This window comes from Podarcis liolepis (assembly GCF_965112155.1).
Source record: "Podarcis liolepis genome assembly, chromosome: 14".
In the NCBI taxonomy this organism is placed as follows: Eukaryota; Metazoa; Chordata; class Lepidosauria; order Squamata; family Lacertidae; genus Podarcis; species Podarcis liolepis.
Window position 1 is genome coordinate 27,574,009 of NC_139569.1, and position 18,566 is coordinate 27,592,574.

Consider the following 18,566-nt stretch of genomic DNA (forward strand, 5'->3'; position numbering starts at 1 on the left):
TTGCTGTGGTTTAGAGACCCCAACCCACTACCCGTGTTTCCTACTTAATACTCACTTCCGCATGCGCTGTTCCTGGTGATCCCACGATGTCTTGACTGGTTGTTTAAGGCCGGCCTGATCAAGCTTTGCTTCCTCTGGTTAGCCCCGCTGAAACTCCAGTTATTGCCAGACCCTGGGACCGATGGAAGACTGGTTATTCCTCCTGGCAAACTGCCTGGTGCGCGCTGGATAACCAGTCCTTCCTCGCTTCCAGAATCCGGGTAACCAAAAGTCCCTTCGTGCGTGGTCGCCATCTGTTGTAAATAAAATTATGCCCCTTTCCCTTATGGGGTATCCAAGAGCCCATATAGAGTCCTTACATAGGTTCCCTATTGGTAGGAGAAAATAACAGAGGCCAACCAGAGAATATTGAGAAGCAAAGCAGCTAGTAAGCTTGATCTTTATTGATCTGTTGCAACAGGGTACTCTCCTCACACGCAGGAGAGGAAGAGGACCCAGAACAATGGCCTGCAAGGCCTTATAAAGACTTTTGAAATTCCCCTTCTCTAGATCAGGACCACCCCCAGAAACATTATGCATACATCACAGAAGGGGTGTAACCTAAGACCACCCCTCAGATACATCCCACCTACATCACATAAATTTAAATGTTGTTTTTCTCTTCTCCTTGTTTATCTCCTGTCTAGCAGGTTACTTGATTGGATTTTCTGGGGAGCCTGGCCATTCTTTTGTAGTGCTAAAATACTTATTTCCTGGGCCAGGTCACAGGCTCACACCTTATTCAAACACAGATTAAGAAAGGATTTGTGAAGGAAGAGACAATGGGGAGGCTTTTCCATTTTTAACCTTGCGGAGAAAGGATTTGGTCAGTTTAGGAATCAAAATGGTTCCAGGTTGGCTTTCCTATGCTGATCTATGTATGTGCAGTTATGAACATTACTATATATTTAAGACCATAAAATTCCTATCACACTTGGTACTCAAGGACAGGATTGTGTTGCCGATGACTTTTGTCATATTGGGAGGGAGGCTTAGGAAAGGAAGAATAATTCCTTTTGCTTTGGTTTTGTCACTGTCTGAAATGGTTCAAATATTTCTGGGGCACATATTCCTGCCTTCGGGAAGAGTATTTATATAAGAATGCATATTTATGAGACTGTCATAGATCAAGAATACTTTTTTTTTTTTTAAGGGAGATGCAATTATCTTCTAAAAGTTTAGCTTTATTTTCATGCTAATGAACACGTCGGGTTTTTCTTCTTTTTCTTTTTCCCCCCAAGACAGCTAATTGGCTTTGTGCTTTATCCGCCAGCCTTGGCTGCCTCATTAAGGGCGCCTCAATTTGCACGTAAGCAAATTCAAAAGGAAGCTTCTTTGCTTCAGGTGGATGTGTGTGTGTGCTCACTTCCAAGGGACGGGGACACACACACACACACACACACACACCAGTAAAAATAAAATGCTTCCCAAGCACTTCCCACCCCTCTGAAAAGCAAATTATTTTTGAAGGAGCTCACAGGAACCTCTCACTGCCAACCAGAAGATGTAAGTGAAGCAGACTCATTAACACACACTAGAAACCCAACCAGAGGCCATAGGAGCGCCAGTGGTGGTGTAGTGGTTAGATTGGTTAGTATGAAATGGGGGAGAGGAAGACCATTAGAGGTGGTGTCACAACACCTGGGTCCTCTGCAGTTTCAGAACCATCTTCAAAAGCAGCCCTACATATAACGCCTAGAGCCCAGACCCAACAGTTAATCTGCCAAGACTGAATTCTGCCTAGACTGTGTGAGTCAGCTCTCTGAAATCTGCACGCTGCAGCCTCCTGGCAGAATTGATGAGAGCCAGTGTGGCGTAGTGGTTAGAGAGTCGAACGGGGACCTCGGAGACCAGGGTTCAAATCCCCACTTGGCCCTGAAGCTCATTGGGTGACCCTTGGGCCAATCACTGCCTCTCAGCCTAACCTACCTTGCTGGGTTGCTGTGGGGATTGAATGAGGAGGGGAAGAACCAAAGGTGGGATAGAAATGTGAAGAAGAAGAAGAAGAAGAAGAAGAAGAAGAAGAAGAAGAAGAAGAAGAAGAAGAAGAAGAAGAAGAAAGTGTCTTCATTGCCTTAGAGGATCAAGGTCACATGGAGATATTCCACTTAGCTTTCATCTCCCTGGGTCTCTGCCTGTGTAGAATTTTTCAAAAAGAGACAGGTTTGCTTTGCCATGAACAAGGTTTGCCATATTTCAAAAAGTAAAATTCCTGGACTTTTTTAAAAGAAGCCCCCAAAATTGTTGCACTTCCTTGGGGAAACCTAACCCAAAAATAGTGATTTAAAGTTTTTTGAGCTGTTTCCGCTGCTTTTTCCATCACGTTGCCATACATTCAGGTTTTCCCTGACATTTTGCCGATTCAGCAAAATTCCCTATGCCATTTTTTACACCCGAAACCCAGGTCATGTCAGGAAAAGCCTACATGAACATAGTTTCCTACAGACAAGAAAAACAAGTGGGTTCTCACTGGCTCTTCTGGAACAAGCTGCCATATACCTAGCCAGACCATTGGTCAGTACTGTTCCACACTGACTGGGCAGTAGCTCTCCAGTGTGTCCTCCCCAGTCCTACCTGGTGATGCCATTGGAGATTCATCCTGGGACCTTATTATACTGGTACATGCCATCCCAATCTCTGAGTGGCGAGAGAACTCAGGGGTTCCAGGCACTTACCCAGGTTCAGTTTCCTTGGAACGAGGAGACTGTTATGTACTGAAGTTCCCACCCTGGGCCAGCAGGGGGATACTGTAGATAGTTTTCACTCAGGTTCACATATGCAAATAAGGGATTGAAAGTGACTTTCAGTGATTGGATAGTTACAGAAAGTGGTTACTGTTGCATTGTAGTGGAGCTCTATATAAGCAGGCTGGCTGAACCCTTCAGTTCAGTTCTGTTCTGGCCTGTGAATAAACAAGAGCTTTTTGAAGAATCGCTGTGTCGTTTGATATGTTCACCCAGAACTTAACAGAGACTGTGGTGTCTTTAGGATATATGGTTTTACTTACTCATATATACAACTTGAGAATAAGCTGGAAGGGCTCATAGCACTAACCCCCCCCCCCCCAGCAGAAGTTGCTTCTCCATTAGTTTCGGCGTAGGAGCGCAGAGCAAGTAGGTCTCTAGGGCTCCAGCTTCCAAGCCGTCTTCCAGCTCATACACATCTACTCTGGCTCTTGTTCTTCTACCTAGAAGCTAGGTGAGAGGGGTAGAGGAAAGCCCACCCTTTTGCCTGAAGGGCATCATCACTCAGTTACAGCTCTCACAGCCTAGCTAATTCTTTTGGGATGTTGATGAGGACACTTATGTGGCCAGATCAGGCCACTGTCTTACAAAGAAACTGACTAGTTCAAACAATAGAATCTTCAGTTAAATTCTAACTGAAGTACAGGACCCCAAGTATAGAGTACTGGGTACAGGACCCCAAGAATTGGAAGGGGGCTTGGGGCATCATCCAGACTGAGCCCTCAAACCCACAACAGTATAAAATGAGATTTTCATCTGCTGAGCTACCTAGGCTTCCCCCCACCTCTTTGCCTCTCATTCCAAGAGCAGTGCAATTTGAAATCTGTCCTGATACTCACAGAGGCTCGGCCAGTATTCTGTAGGCAGCCCAGCTAGAATCCCTCGTTAAAAAACAAATACAAATCCCAGCAACTTCAATTACATATCAATTTGATTTTCCAGTGGGCCCGTCCGTAGGAAATGTTCTCAATCAAGGAACAAATTCAGATTGTAATAAAATATTATACAAATATTTACCTCAGCTCTGCCTTGACTTTAAAAAGAGGTTTGATTATTATTATCCGTGGCTCTGGCTGCCAAAGTAGTTAGCTGGCAACGCTTGTGAAAACGAGAGAAAGAGAGAGAATCACATTTTCCTCTTGCCTCTATTCCTCGCTGAACAATTTGGTTGTTTATTTTTCCCAGGCCGAGCCCAGATTCCGTCATTTCCTCCTGTCTAAAAAATCCCATATGTGCCCTGATTGTTCAGACATAAAGGTGAAGGAGGCAGAGAGAGAGAGAGAGAGAGAGAGAGAGAGAGAGAGAGAGAGAGAGATCAAAATTAAATAAGATCGAGAAAGTAGGTTGGAAGCGGGGGGTGGGAAAGAAGATTGGTTCGAAGCCACAAGGCCTCGCAAAGAATTTATTAGATGTGTTGGGTGGTAGGGCTTTGCGCCAGCTAAATTTCATATGGCTTTGCATCCAACGAAACCGTCTAGTTATACAGAATGAATATTTAATCGTGCGTGGATCAAGATGCTTTCTCCAAGGTAATTAAAGGCAGGCTTAGCTTATGCCTTGGAATTCCAGCCATCCCCGTGACCTGCTGGGTAAAGTTACCTCCCAGACTTCTTGCAAGCATTACCTGGTCACACCATGTTATCGGTGAGGATGGAAGCAGATGCACAAACCCTCGGCCTCATATTTTATTTTAAACTGCAAGGAGGACTGCCAGACTCTTACCATGCCTCAAACAGCATTGCCCTTTTAAGCCAGTGTGGTGTTATGGTTAGAGCACTGGACTAGATTGGTGGTTTGCAAACTTTTTTGAGCCCTGCCTTCTGCCTGGATTCCATAAGCTCATCTCCAGTGCTACTTACCCTATAAAAAGAAGAGAGGCTTTCATGAGGACATTTTGATGGTCATCAAAATGTAAAGCAAAAGCTTTCTGGGAAATGATTTATAATGAGTTGGGGGGGAAAATTGAAGATAACTTTTGTTTAAAAAAACCCCCAGAAACTTTTCTTTTAGGTATAATCGGTGGAGAGATACCCAAAGAAAAGAAAATAATAATTTGTGTACGCTACTACAGCTGCTCGTATGATTTATGCCGAGAGATGGGAAGAAGAAACAGTTCCAACGAAGGAGGAGTGGCAATTAAAACTGATGGAGTATGCAGAAATGGTGAAACTTACTGGAAGAATAAGAAACCAAGGACTCAGATACATTAGTAAGAAAAAAGCAGTGTTTTAAATGTGTTATATGCAATTTTACATAGCATTTTTTTCTTTTGTTATAACGATTTTATTTCTGACTTATTTATAGCATTTTTCCCCTGTTTGTAGATCCACTCCAAGAAGAGATACTTTTAAAACCAGAATGGGGAAAATTTATTGACTATTTGAAGATGTATTGTAAACAACTTAAAACATTAGCAGGGTTGACATAAACATGCGCAGAAAGAAATAATTAGAAGGGACTACAAAGGGGAAATTAGTAAATAGGCTTGAACTGGATACGTAGTAACAAAAAGATATAAACTAAGTAACCCCAGAAAGGAGGGGAGGGAAGTCGAGGGAAATGCAGATTGGTTATGTCAAGACTTTGCTTTTCCGTTAAAATATTTGCAAAATGAGGGGGGGGGAATCATGAGGACGTTTTGAAAAAAGCAAACTAATGGGCAAATGTGGCAACCGGAATGTACTATTGGAAAATGGTGTTGTGGTTGTGGCACCACTTGCCCTTCTTCTGATAGGAAATGCTCTGCGGGTGGGAGGGACCAAAAATGGGGAGTCAGTTGTGGGGAGTGAGAAATGTCCCTATTCTTGTCTGTGAAATGTTGGAGGGTATGTCCACCTCCTTTTTGCCTCTGGCCTCGCCTACCACTGGAATGCAGTCCTTGGGCTGGAAAAAGGTTCCCTGCCCCTACTCTCTACCACCAGTGGTTCCCAAAAGGGGTGGTGGGATTGCCTAGTGGGCGGGCATCAGCTATAATTAAACTTTTCATTGGGTCAGCCTTGCTACTGCATAAGCTAGCCTTCCTTGACCTGGTGATCTCCAGATGTTTTGGTCTACATCTCCTTTCTGTCTTCCAACACTGACTGGCAGCAGCTCTAGCTCTCCCGGGTTCCAGGCAAGGGGCATTCCTAGCCCCCACTTGGAAATGCCAGGGATGGAGTCAGGGACCTTCCGCACGCAAAGTGCAACTTTAATGAAGTTGCCCTGGCTCTCCTCTCGCCCATTATTCAAAAAACGAGGCTGAGAAAAACATTGCTGTTGTCAGCACCGAGGTCAAACAGATTACAGGGTGCTCAGCGGAAAGCTATGATCTGAAGGCAAAGTCTGTACAGTACCATGGACCCTGTTATCTCCTGGAAGGGTTCGTGTTAACTCCGGTCACATAGTATAATTAAGATATGAATTCTGATTTCTGAGCCGTGCAGCCTTTTCAAGGTCAAAAAACAAGTCCAGACGCAAGCATTATCTCGGCGCTATACAGCTGATTGCTTCATCTACATATGAAATGAAACATAATTAATATTTGACATGCACAGTCAGTTGCTAAACATCCCCCCCCACGCACTCCCCAACTCCTCTCTATTAATCTGTTAGTTGCATCAAGCATGTTTCACCTGATAATAAACTGCCAAAGTCTCAAATCTCCAGTGAGATAAAACTCTCATCAGCAAGACCAGAAGGCAAAAAAGTTTAACTGGGTGTTGGTGCCCCACCTTGCAGCAAGTTTGGGGAAACAATAATTTTCACTTAAATTGAGTGCCGAACGAGCAGTGCTAGGATATGCCAAGGAAGAATGCTTGCCAAGTGGACTAGGGATCCAATGTGAGCTCACAGGTGCCCCAAACTGAGAAGAAAGGCTCAATATTGTTTTTAAAATGGCCAATCTTGGTGCTGGTTGGCCTGGCCTCGGAAATCCTAGCTCTGCAAAGGACTCAGGACCCGTGAAACCTCAGGCTCCAGGCCTCTGCCCTTTAGTTGGTCCCTACAATCACAGAGGGATGTGGGTAGCGCTGTGGTCTAAACCACTGAGCCTCTTGGGCTTGCCGATCAGAAGGTTGGCAGTTCGAATCCCCATGACAGGGTGAGCTCCCGTTGCTCGGTCCCAGCTCCTGCCAACCTAGCAGTTCGAAAGCACATCAAAAAGTGCAAGTAGATAAATAGGTACCGCTCCGGCGGGAAGGTAAACGGCATTTCCGTGCGCTGCTCTGGTTTCAGCATTCCGTTGCACCAGAAGCGGCTTAGTCATGCTGACCACATGACCCAGAAAAACTGTCTGCGGACAAACGCCGGCTCCCTCGGCCTGTAAAGCGAGATGAGCGCCACAACCCCAGAGTTGTCTGCTACTGGACTTAACTGTCAGGGGACCTTTACCTTTACCTTTTTTTTTACAATCACAGAATGATACAATTGTAGAGATGGTAGGGACCCACAGGGTCATCCAGTCCAACCCTCTGCAATGCAGGAATCACAGCTAAACAAGTCCAACATGCAGGACTGTAACTAACGGAAAAGTCACCATAAGGAGATCTTCATTACAGATTTTGGCTGGCAAGTATGCCTGAGAGAAAGCAAGGAAGAGAAGTATGTCCAAGCTCCAGAACACATTTGGTTTTCTTAAAACATTTTCCTGGCTGTGTAACACTCACACCATGTTGGAGCTGAAAATACAAAACTTCCTGGTGTCAGATATTGTGCAGGAATGTACGGTATAAAAATTAGTTAATTGATGGATGATAAAAGAAATGACATTTCCACATCAGGAGGTGATCATGCAAATAAAGCTGGAGAAGATCTCAGTGAGATGAGAACGAGGGACAAGGAAGGAAAAGGGGAAACTGAGTAATTATTACTGTTGTCTATTACAATCAATTCTCGCCTGCCTTCCAAGATATGAAACCTTCCAATGTGGCTTGCAATTAACCTAAAGTATTATAAAAACAAACAAACCCACAACAAACTGAAACAGTGTGTGCTAGGTCCTGAGAGACCAGGTTCAAATCCCCACTCAGTCATGAAGCTCACTGGCTGACCTTGGGCCAGTCACTGCCGCTCAGCCTCACCTACTTCACAGGGCTGTTGTGAGGATTAAATGAGGAGAGGTGAACCACGTATACTAGCTTGGGCTCCTTGGAGGAAAAGGTGGAATAGACACACAATGAAATAAATAAACAATAAATATCAGCACATTGCCAGGATCCTTGCAAAGACATGCCAACTTTTGTGCTTGGCCAAATAACAGACGCTCCCTTGGTGAACTGGAGGCATCAATGCCCTCATTTACTCCTCACCTTCAAGGAAGCAGGGCCAAAAGAAACCACTGTGAGAACTATTCGCAAATACACATTTGAAAAACCACACTGACATCTTCTGGTGCAGAAGTGTATGAACTGCATGAAGGGAGCTAAAGAGGCAAGATGTGTAAAGCCCTAGATGGCCTTGGCCCAGTTTACCTGAAGGAACATCTCCACCCCCATCATTCAGCCTGGACACTGAGGTCCAGCGCCAAGGGCCTTCTGGCAGTTCCTGGTGTTTTTAATATTCTGTTGGGAGCCACCCAGAGTGTATTGGTGTATAAATTTCCAATTTTAATTTCAGGTTGGCACATTCAGTTCGCTTTCCTCCTCCCCAGAATGTCCTCATGGAAGCCTCTCTTCTCCTCACCTGCTGGCACAGACAACATTCAGGGTCCTCCAGGGCAAAGGGGAAGAGTGTGGAATTGGGGTGAGATCCAGCTGCTGGCTATGGGGTTGCTGGGTGGGTGGAGAGGCAAGCAAGGGGGGGTCTCTTCAACAGGGTCTGGGGTAGCTCTGCAGAATCCATCTACCTCCCCTTCAGATGATGTCCCACCAGAGCCATGGTTGAGGTTGACTGATTAATCTGGGGCTAGTGTGCACTGGAAGATGTTCTCCAAGGCTTCAGGGTTTGCTTGTCCTTTCAATGGACTGACCCCCTCCTGAAGGAGATCTGATGGCAACCAGCTTGGATGACTTAGGAAAATTGTACAGATTCACCAAGGACAAGGTTGTCAGTGACTACTAAGCCATGGTGGTGGTGGAGGCAGCTGAAATTGCAAGTGGGGAGAGTGCTACCGCTGGTACATGTAAGAACATAAGGAGAGCCTGCTGGATCAAGCCCAAGACCCATCTAGTCCAGCAACCTGTTCTCACAGTGGCTAACTAGAGGCCTGCAGGAAACCTGCAAGCAGAATTCAAGCACAAGAACCATCTTCCTCTCTCTGGTTTCCAACAACTGTATTCAGAAGTATTGCTACCTCTGACTGTGGAGGCAGCCTTTGATAGTCCTCTCCTCCATGGATTCGTCTAATCCTCTTGTAAAGCCATCCACGTTGGTGGTGGTCATCACTGCCTCATGTGGAAGTGAGTTCCACAGTTAATAATGTTAATAATAATAATAATTTTCTTGTACCCCACCAATCAGACTGGATTGCTCTGCCACTCTGGGGGGCTTCCCACAGAATATAAAGGAACTCAACAAAACATCAAACATTGAAAGCTTCCCCAAACTAAGCATTGCTTGCGATGGAAGTGCAGTTGTTTGGAATTGCAAATAATAATAAAAATAAATTTTATTTATACCTCGCCCTTCCCAGTTCAAAAACCGGGCTCAGGGTGGCTAACAACACTTTAAAACACTTAATTATAAAAGCAGCATAAAATACAGTATAAAAACATGAATAACAATAAAATTAAAAAATCAATTAGATAATCCCCAGGGCTAGGTGGCTGAATTGGTCCTACTTGGGCCAGTGAGGAGTCCAGGGGAGAATTAGCTGTGGGGTCTCAGAGCGGGTGATCTTCATAAAAGGGGAGGGGGAGGGAAGAGAAGAGAAGAGAAGAGAAGAGAAGAGAAGAGAAGAGAAGAGAAGAGAAGAGAAGAGAAGAGAAGAGAAGAGAAGAGAAGGGAAGGGAAGGGAAGGGAAGGGAAGGGAAATAAAAGACCAGGCTGAATTCAAATTAAAGGCCAGGTGGAATAGCTCTGTCTTACAGGCCAGACAGGAGGAGGTTAAATCCTGAAGGGCCCTAGTCTCATGTGACAGAGCATTCCACCAGGTCGGAGCCATCACTGAAAAGGCCCTGGCCCTGGTGGAGGATAGTCTGACTTCCTTAGGGCCCGGGACCTCTAAACTATGGTTATTCATGGACCTTGAGGTCCTCTGCGGGGCATACCAGGAGAGGCAGTCCCATAGATAGGGAGGGTGATGCCACCATAATGTCCTGCTGGTTGGCCATGGTGAAAATAAAGTACTGGACTAGACGGGCCCCCTTTGGTCTGATCCAGAAGCCAGTGTCTTCTGATGCCCTTGTCCTCTTTGATCCAGTTGAGTTGCTGTAAACTGGGCATATCCTGCCCGGCAAGGGGCTTTAGGCAAAAAGAACTTCTGGATGTGGGTTTAGGAGTCCCCTATGTTGCTGCCCCAGATTCCTTCTTCTTCTCTCTGACCCTTCATGCCAGGAGATGAAGCCAACACTCTTGCCTACACTCAGGCTATTTGACAGGCCGTATAAGTAGATTATTTAATCAAACCAACAAGGCATCGTTTATTTTCACATCACAATGAGCAAAATGACTTTTTTATTCCCATTTTCCGTATCAACACAGCAGACTCGGGCAATAAAAGCTAAGCTCTAATTAACAGCTGGTGTGTCGGTTGCTGGCAGGCGTTGCAAGCAACTCAGCAACAAAGCAAACACATTTGCTATAAACGGCTCGGATTGTGGGGAGACCGAGGTGGCGGAGGAAACCCCAAGCATAGCCAAGTGGCCACCCTGCGTCCTTTTGGCACTGCTGCAGGAGAGGGAAGGTGGGGGTGGCTGAGCCATTTTGACCATGGGAAGATGGGAAGAGCAGTAAGGTAAAGGTAAAGGGACCCCTGACCATTAGGTCCAGTCGTGGCCGACTCTGGGGTTGCGGCGCTCATCTCACTTTACTGGCCGAGGGAGCCAGCGTACAGCTTCTGGGTCATGTGGCCAGCATGACTAAGCCGCTTCTGGCGAACCAGAGCAGCGCACAGAAACGCTGTTTACCTTCCCGCCAGAGTGGTACCTATTTATCTACTTGCACTCTGATGTGCTTTTGAACTGCTAGGTTGGCAGGAGCAGGGACCGAGCAATGGGAGCTCACCCCATTGCGGTGATTCAAACCGCCGACCTTCTGATCGGCAAGTCCTAGGCTCTGTGGTTTAACCCACAGCGCCACCCCGATAGCCTCCATCAAATAAGAGCAATGGTTCAGAAGAGTCTCTATGTCTGCACTGAGCCAGAAGAACATTGGTGGACGGCAGGCTAGGGGTGAAATGTGAGCTACCAAAATTGTGTTGTGGTGTACAGGGTTGGCCACCACAGAGGAGAGCCAATGGCCTGTGCAAGGGGGAGTTAGTAGTGGGCAACAGCCATAGCTCAGTGGGAAAGCATCTACCTTGCAAGCAGAAGATCCCAGGTTCAGTTCCTGGTACTTCCAGGTAGGGTTGGGAGCGAACCCAATCTGAAATGCTGGAGAGCTGCTGCCAGTCAGTGTAGACAATACTGAGCTAGATGGACCAGTGTTCCCAGATAATTTCTGGTCCCCCAGCAGGCAGGAAGGCAAGGCAAAGGACAGCTTTGGGGAAGAAGGTTGAGCTTCAAGACCATGGGTAGTGCTCCTGCAGCTGTAGACCAAGGGTCCAAGTTGCTTGGAGAAACGGGCTGAGATTTATATGTTGCTTTAAATTATTTTTAATATTTTAATAATTATTTTAATAAATATTTTAATAATTATTTTTAATATTTTAATAATAATAATAATGCCCTAGGACCTTAGCGTGAAGGGTGGGAAATCAACCAACCAACCAACCAACCCAGGGGTCTGCAACCCGCGGCTCCGGAGCCGCATGTGGCTCTTTTACACCTTTGCCGCGGCTCCGGGGCGGATACTAGCGAGGGGAGGAGGCGCATTGTGCGCCCCGACACTCCCCACTGTGGCGGGCGCTGTACTGGCTGTGAAGTCGCATGGGGGCGGTGCATGCGTTAGTCACGCACTGTCCCGACGTCACCTTCCCGCCCGCTGTCAGATCGCGGCTCCGGAGATATATTTGTTTTAAATGTCGCAATGGTTTTGCGGCTCCCAGTTTTTTTCCCCTTCAGAAACGGGTCCAAGTGGCTCTTTTTGTCTTAAAGGTTGCAGACCCCTGAACCAACCAATAAATGTAAGGCTAGGTGGGTGGCATGGAGACCCCATCCCTGAGTGCTGCCTCCTGACCAGTGAAAGGGCCAATGCCGCCTTCTGAAGTCAGCTGCTGGAAATTGTGGAAGGGGAGAAGGCTTTTCTGGCTCTGACTTTGCTTGAGGGTTTCTCATGAGTACCTGCTTTATAGCCCTCCAATACAACTCAATCAATTAATTTCTCAAGACTCTGCTGAGACAACTTGGATGTTTGGCTTCTGCTGCAGGAGTGCTATCCATGGTCCTGGATGCCAGTCTAGATGGGCCATTAGCTGGATCCAGCAGGCTGTTCTTGCGTTCTGTGTAGTCAGGTGTGTGGACCCCTCCTCGGGGCTCTTTTGAAGAGTCCGTGGACCATCCATCAGAGTCTGGTGGCAGAGGTGTCTCCTTGGGGCTCAGGGGGCCTAAGGCAGATTCGTAGTGCTCACAGACCCACACAGAATGATACGGGGTCTGGAAACCAAGCCTTATGAGGAACAGTTGAGGGAGTTGGGCATGTTGAGCCTGCAGAAGTGAAGAGTTGAAAGGATATATGGAAGCCATCTTCAAATATTTGAAGGGCTATCATCTGGAGATGGAGCAAGCTTGTGTTTTGCTGCTCCCGTGGGGAGAACTTGATCAAGTGACAAAGAAGGAGATTCCAACTAAACAAGAGGAATATCCAGGCACAGGACCTTATCAGTAGTGGCGCCCACCCTGTGGAAATAAAACATTTAGGAAACATCTGAAGGCAGCCATGTATAGGGAAGATCTTTAAGGTTTAATGTTTTACAATGTTTTTATATATGCTGGAAGTTGCCCAGAGTGGCTGGGGCAACCCAGTCAGACGGGCAGGGTACTAATTAATAAAGAAATTATTATTATTATTACAACATAATGAATTGGAGGTTCCCATATTACCTAGACAATGTGAGTATGTTTTCACTTCTGTAAGAAAGGTGTTAATGGATTTTAAATGCCATCTTAAACAACAAAAAATAATATTTATAATTTATTGAACTTTGTATAGAAGGGGACTATCTATGATAACATGTTATTGGATACTTCTTTGCAACATATGTTTATGCAATGTCCAACGCTTATGAAGCTTTGGGGGAAAGTACTAGATTGTATAAATATTACTTTGGGGGAAATCTAATATTGTCAGAGGATAATATTATTTTAAATTATCTACCTACAACATGGCATTTGACAACTGGTAAGCATAAATGTATTATTTGCGTCCTCACTACAGCTAAAAGACTGATATTGATCCACTGGAAAGATAAATATATGGCCCCCTTTAATCAATGGATAGAGGACATGGCAACCCTTGCAGTTTATGAATGGATAGCTTATAGACTGCGTATGGACAAATATATTTGGAAAACGTTTATAAAAGGCACTGTAAACTATAAATAATTGTATCTGTATTAGAACAATAATTTCATTTACATACCATTGTATTAGATACTTATAGAATTACACTTGCTTGTTTCCAATGCACTATTTGTTCCTTTTGATATGTTTCCCACTTTATTTTGTTTAACTGAAATCCTTTCAATAAAACATTAACAATAAAAAAGGAATAACTTTCTGACAGTAAGAGCAGTAGAACAGACTTTCTCCACTGGAGGTCTTGAAACAGTGGTTGGATAGCCATCTGTCTGAGATTCTTTAGCACTGCAGGGGGGTGGACCAGTTGACCCTTTGGTTTAACAATTCTATAATTCCATAATTCTATGAGCTGCAGGTTCCAGAGGACCCCACTTCCAAGGAGTCCTGGTCCGGAGCCATGACAAATTACCTGCAATAATTTAACCAGGAGTGAATTTGCCCCCCCAAAAAACACCGGTGCAGAAAGAGCCTTGGAAGACAGGCGAGGAAGGCAAAGAAGGCTTTTAACAGGAAATATGGTGTTCCAATCTCCGTGACTTGCTACCACTTCCTCACTTGCGAGAACCTAATAAATTCCAAGGCAGTCAACGAACACACCCCTGGCAGGGCAAACATGAAGGACAAAGTGGAGGAGAGTTACTCTGTTATTGGAAAGTGTTTGATTTCAGGCCTTGTCCAATTCTCCCTACCGCCTCCCCGAAACATGCAATCTTTGTTTTCAAAGCACTTAGCTGCTGTCTGCATGAACAAGAGAACAAAACGGAGGTGTTAGCAGAGTCAATATTTTCACAGGCAGGGACAAAGGTCCAGGAGCTCTGGTGAATGTAAAGCCTCTTCAAGCATCAGTTTACAGAGCTCAGGCCAAGTTTAGAGTTGTCGTTTTCTGGGAAATGACACCCAGCTTTTTGGGTGCACCCAGGCATAAAAGCAAGGGTGGGTGGGGGGTGGCCCTGGCCCTCCATTAATTTATATCCTGCCCTTCCTCCCAAAGGAGCAAAGGCAGCATGTTGCTTGACTCCCAGCTGCTATCAGCTGCTCCAGCCAGCATGACCAATGGTCCATGGTAATGGGAGATGCCCATTGAAAGAGGACCATGATGATGGCTTCCAGCAATGGCCTTAGTGAAGACACCCCCATCACTTAAGGAGATGACACTTGGTTTGAGCCCTTCACCCACCAATAAAAGCAAAATTGATTGGAAAGCTCCACTCTCACCACAATGTTCTTGGGAAGCCTTTTGTGACTGAGCAAGTTATAAGGCGGGAGGGGTGAATACCAGGTTGTGTGTAATGTATAAATTGAGGGAGGGGGGAATAGATACAGTCCATGATTTCCAGAAGGGTTTGTCCATTGTAGCAACAACAACAACAAAGTCTTGTGCCATCTTGAGGACTAAAGGCCTCAGTATACAAGAGAAAGTTCTGGGGATTTGAGGGATCCACTTTGGAATAGATGCTCATCATACTGTAAATACGGCTTTTAAAAAATTGAAGGACACAGGCCTCAAACACAGAAAGCAAAAAGAAAAGATAGTCTTGGTACATAAGCAGAGTGTCGTTCCTATTCCACTATAAAAAATAATTAATAATAATAATAATAATAATAATAATAATAATAATAATTGTACTCCACCCACCCGGTTGCTCCAGCCACTCTGGGCAGCTTCCAACATATATAAAAGCATAATAAAACATCAAACATTAAAAACTTCCCTATACAGGGCTGCCTTTATGTGTCTTTTAAAGGTTGTAGTTACTTATCTCCTTGACATCTGACAGGAGGGTGTTCCACAGGGTGGGCACCGCTACCGAGAAGGCCCTCTGTCTGGTTCCCTGTAGCTTCATTTATCGCAGTGAGGGAGCCACCAGAAGGCCCTTAATGCTAGATCTCAGTGTCTGGGCTGAATGATGGGGGTGGAGAAGCGATGTCAGGTATACAGGGCCGAGGCCATTTAGGGCTTTAACAGCCAGCACCAACACTTTGAATTGTGCTCATGCAGATGTACCGCATGCAGAAACTTCCAGTTTCAGTCCCCTGAAGAATCATTGCTGGTGGCTGCCAAACTCCCTCCTCAGGGACCAGACAAATATTAATTATGTCCTCTCCCCCCCCCCCTCAGGCAGGCAGGGGAATCCCCTACTGAGGCAGTTAGAAAAAGCATCCCAACATGCAAAAATACATGAGATCCATCAGATCAGCAGCATCAAAAAAACATAACACCCTGAAGGAATCTGCCCACCAGGAGAACTCAGTGACTCTGCAAGGCACCAGGTAAGTCGCACTGTCTGCCTGATCCATAAACCAGACCGTCGTCTCCTTCTGCCCCAGCCCCGCCTGGCTCTTGTCTCCAGCCCTCCGTTTATGTAAATAGCAACTCCGCCATGTTGGCAGAGCCAGTGTTGACATTGTGTTATAAACAGCCATGTCAACAAGATAAAGTTAATTACTTATATTATTTGGGATCCCGTTTGCTTTGGAGGTTGAAATGATTAATAAGCAGAGATTGCCTCGCCTTCAATGGCCTGCTGGGGTTTTAAAAGCAGAAGCTTTTTAACTGCCTGGGGTGTGGGTGTGTACAGAATATTATGCAAAAAAATATTCAATGCAGCAAAGTGGGGGGGGGAAGCAGTCCATGCACTTGTAGCTTTAAGGGGTTTAGGGCAGGGTGGTCCTCTCTGCAGCCCCCATATGGAAGACACCCAGAGCAATGACTTCCGTGGAGGAAAAGCATCATGTCTGAATCCGTAGTCTGGGTATCTCTTGAAGAAAGATCACACCACCACCTTGAAACAGCTTGTTGGCTTTGACCACATGGACAAAACAATGAATAGTACCTCCTACACAGCTGCTTTCAGCCATTTATGCTCTCAACTATTAATAAAAAGATCCCCCCTGCTTTTCCATTGGTTACAAGAATACCCAAGGAGTTCCCAAACTCTGCAGCCTGCCCAGGTGCCCACTTTCCAATGGGGGCGGGGAGGGAAACATCATGCAGTAGCTCAGATCAGGATGAGGAAGTGCCAGCAGGCAGGGAGGCTGCAGCATGTTAGAGCAATGTAATCAAAGGGAATGTGATGAGCCCATGGGGGTTTGAGAAAGGATTTTTGCTGCTGCTTCTAGTATCATTTGGTCAGGCATTGAACCCAAACCCTGATCTGGCCCTTCTGTCACTAGATGCCTTCCTTTACACATAAGAACCCACCTGACAGACTGCTTATGACTTAGAAACTGTCTCTCATTGAAAAGGCCCATCTGGCTCTTCTGGGCATCTAATGCAACACAGAAGGATTGTTAGAGATCAGGCTGAATCACCATCATTTCGACAAGGTCTGGTTCCCATATATCAGCTACTGCAAATACAGGTGGTATCAGCAAAATTATTTAAAAGACATTAAGGTCCCTGAGAATCAGACAGAAAAACTGGAAGCCTCTTTTGCAAAGGAAGCAAATTATGGAAAAGTGCAGATATCCACCCAGCTCCCCTCTAGCCAAGGGAGGTCAAGACATGCAGCCGCTTAGCATCACCCCTGCAATACACTACATGCAAGAAAACACACACACATGTGTGTTGGGTTTCATTTTCCCCACCCTCCAATGCCAGCAGAGACAACAACAAACATCTGTTCCCATAACCGATGCGCAGCATTGTTAGCAGAGTAAATTGTGTGTCTTAAGAGGAATCTTTGTTGGGTAAACACTTTTGCTGCTGCTGTTTGCAAGGATGAACAAGACAGGCAAAGGGACAGGTGCCCAGGAGGCTGCTGTGTGATGCAACCAATAGGGGCAGAGGCTGCACTCTGGCCTTTTCAGATAGGACGCTGAGAGAATGGCTCTTACTTTATTTGCTGTTTTCTAATTGAGTGGAAGGCACCCTGGCCGGCATTCCTCAAAAAGAAAGAAGAGGAAGACAGGACATGTGGAGAGTGGGGGTCGGAGAGTGCTAAGTACAGTGGTACCTCGCACTTACATACACTTCAGGTTACATATGCTTCAGGTTACAGACTTCGCTAACCCAGAAATAGTACCTCAGGTTAAGAACTTTGCTTCAGGATGAGAGCAGAAATCATGCTCTAGCGGTGCGGCAGCAGCAGGAGGCCCCATTAGCTAAAGTGGAGCTTCAGGTTATGAACAGTTTCAGGTTATGAACAGACCTCTGGAACAAATTAAGTACTTAACCCAAGGTACCACTGTACTGAAAAGGGCACAGGGAGGTCCAAGACAAATGAGAAGAGCCTGCTGGATCAGGCCAATGACCCATCCAGTCGAGCATCCTCTTCTCATAGACCACCCAGATGCCTGTGGGAAACCTTCAAGGAGGACTTGAGCCCAAGAGCCCTCTCCCTTCCTGTGGTTCCTTAGCAGCTGATATTCAGAAGCATTGCTGCCTCCAGCTCTGGAGGCAGAGCATAGCCAATGTTGCTAGTAGCCATCAATAGTACCCCTCCTCTATAAATTTACCTGATCCTCTTTTAAAGCCATCCAAGCTGGTGGTCATCTATGCCTCCTGTGGGAGTGAGTTCCACGGTTTTATGTCTTGCATGAAGCACTTTCTTTTATTTGGCCTGAATCTTCCAGCATTCAAGCTTCACTGGATGTCTGCAAGCAGTGCTTTTTCACTGGTGGGGGGGGGGGGACGGACGGGACGCAGGAATACTCATACCCCTAAACATTTTGTGAATCTAAGGTTGGCCTCAATGAGTAGGAAAATGAGAGTACCTCAACATTTTTAAAGAAAAAAAGTAGCCTGTAAGTTCTAGTGTTAGGAGAGGTAGAGACGCCTTTCTCAATCCATTTTCTCCATGCCATGCTTTATTTTGTAAACTTCTATCATGTTGCCTCTTATTCACCTTTTCGCTAAACTAACAAGCCCAAAACACTGCACCCTTTCTTCAAAGGGGACTTGATCCCTCCCCTTAATCATCTTGGTTGCCCTTTTCTGAAACTCCGCAATATCCTTTTTCAGGTGAAGAAACAGACACCAATCTGCATATGCCAATTCAGCCTTCGCCAACTGGCACCCTCCAGATGTTTTGTCTTAAATTCTTTTATTTTCCAAAAACAAAAAATTACAGATGTTTTGGTGTACACTTTCCATCAGCCCAAGCCAGCTTATTTGGGCTAATGGGAGGTTTAGTCCAAAACATCTGGAGGGCACCAGGTTGGTGTAGTCTGTGTTAAGAGTAACACAGTT